This window comes from Urocitellus parryii, chromosome 7 (genome assembly GCF_045843805.1).
Source record: "Urocitellus parryii isolate mUroPar1 chromosome 7, mUroPar1.hap1, whole genome shotgun sequence".
Taxonomy (NCBI): Eukaryota; Metazoa; Chordata; class Mammalia; order Rodentia; family Sciuridae; genus Urocitellus; species Urocitellus parryii.
The window spans coordinates 33,918,413-33,920,356 of record NC_135537.1 but is presented as its reverse complement, the minus strand read 5'-3'; the positions used below and the strand labels follow the sequence as shown (position 1 = coordinate 33,920,356).

At 37.7% G+C, this 1,944-nt stretch overlaps 1 pseudogene; it reads right to left on the bottom strand.

Annotated features, from left to right (window-relative positions):
- Window positions 1-299: 299 nt before the first annotated feature.
- On the bottom strand, window positions 300-1,352 carry LOC113179615 (tRNA methyltransferase 10 homolog A pseudogene; annotated as a pseudogene).
- Between the last annotated feature and the right edge of the window lie 592 nt (window positions 1,353-1,944).

Sequence of the window (1,944 nt, the reverse complement as noted above, 5' to 3'; positions counted from 1 at the left end):
ATCTGCCCCCAAAATACATACACGACAGATTAGAAAGACACTGATACAAACAAACATAAAGGTCATTGATATGAACTGATAGGTCAGAAGGCACATTCTGAAGAATATATTCCAACAAAGAAAAGAGAAATAGGGTATACTAATAAAGTAAAATTCTCTAAAACTCTTATTTGAGGCTTAAAAAGTAATTTAAGAAGCAACACAAAGTTGTCTTATTCATAAACAAAAATTCTTACAGAGTTTAAAGGGTTTTTCATCACCATTTAGCTCTAAAGAGTTTTTAAAATTCACAAAATAAATGAGAAAATAATTTTTTTTCCAATTTGAATATTTTTTGAAGCACCTCACTTTCTCCTAATTTTTCCTTACTAAAAGAAAAACAGGTAATGTTAGTGTGGTGCAGATTGCATTGTAGATTCAGTGCTATTTTCCTTATCCTGTTGTTCATCTTTATGTGGTGACTCTGTTTCATTTTTGCTATATTCTTCTTCACTGGAATCACTGTCTGATCCATCTTCAACCATGGCACACTGCTTGTCCTGGGAAGAACTTTCACAGGCTTTGTCTGTGGGAACAGCTCCTTTCCTTTGGGGTAAGATAGTGAAAAATGCCTCTTGCTATTCATCTTCACAAAACTTCCAAGGGGGAGCTGTGCATGATGAATTCCAAAATCTGATGCTTGTTTATATGTGAATCCCTTATGATGATTATGATCCACTAATCCTCCAATCACATATGCCTTTGATTCATCTAATTCCTTTAGAATATTAGGTGAATCTGATGTAAGATAAATCAGGTCTTCTTTTTTTATGAGTTCACTATAGTGCTCTGGTTTGATGTGGATATCCTTCCAGTTGACCCATCCTTTGTCATTTTCATCCATGTTCTTTTTTAGTTGGCCTCCATGGCTTGTCAAGTAAAACTGCACAGGATGCAGTGCTCGTCGGTTTTCTGCATAGCATCGTTGGATCTGCTTATGAAGTTTCTTAATGTCCTTTAATACCATCAAATCATCAAAACTACAGTCAATGATAAGGCGGAGTGTACTGTGAACAACATGTCTTCAAACACGTTTTCTGTCATTTCCATCTGAGTTTGATTCCAGTTGACACTGTCGCTCTAATTTCTCTTGCGTTTTTCTTTCCACTTTTGTTTGCGAAGTTCTCGTTGTTCTTCCCATTGTTTCTGTTTTATTAGCTTCTTCATTTGTCGTTTAGATACTGGTTCAATCCCTTCATCTATTCTTGGTTTCTCTTTTTCCTGATCTTCAGTTAAGTCTTGCTTCCTTTCAACATTAGAAGACTCAATAAATGCTGATGACGTTTCAGATGACATTATGTTGGTGTTTCTAAGGGGAAGTGAGCTCGAGCCGCAGGGCCAGGAGATTTACCAAACTGAGTTGATGTGGGGAATGTAGTAGTTCGTTCAGAAAGCCTCTCTTGTGTGCTCTCAGTACCTCAGGCGAGTCCTCCTTGGAAACTTCAACTCCGTGGCACTGTCTTTAATAAATCTTATGTTGCACTTGCTTTCAAAGCATCACTGAAGTTCTTTTTCAGAGGCTTAAGTCAAGAACCTGCCTAGGCCAAGTTGAGGTTCCACTGCCCCTCTACAAGGACCTCCTTAGACTCCTGCCAGGTGACATTACTGCTTCTGCTGTTTGCTCAAGTGCCAATGTGTCCTATTTAGGGAATAGCATATACTGGACTCTACCCAACTATGTTATTAAAACAGAGCAAAACTCCATCTTTTTAAAAAAATGTTTTTAGTTATACATGACAGTAGAATGTATTTTGACATACACACATGTGGAGTCTAACTTCCCATTCTTGGATTGTACATGATGTGGAGTTATGCTGGTGGTGTATATATATGAACATAGGAAAGTTGTGTCCGATTCATTCTACTGTCTTTTCAGTTACCATTCCCGCTCCCTTCCCATTCCCC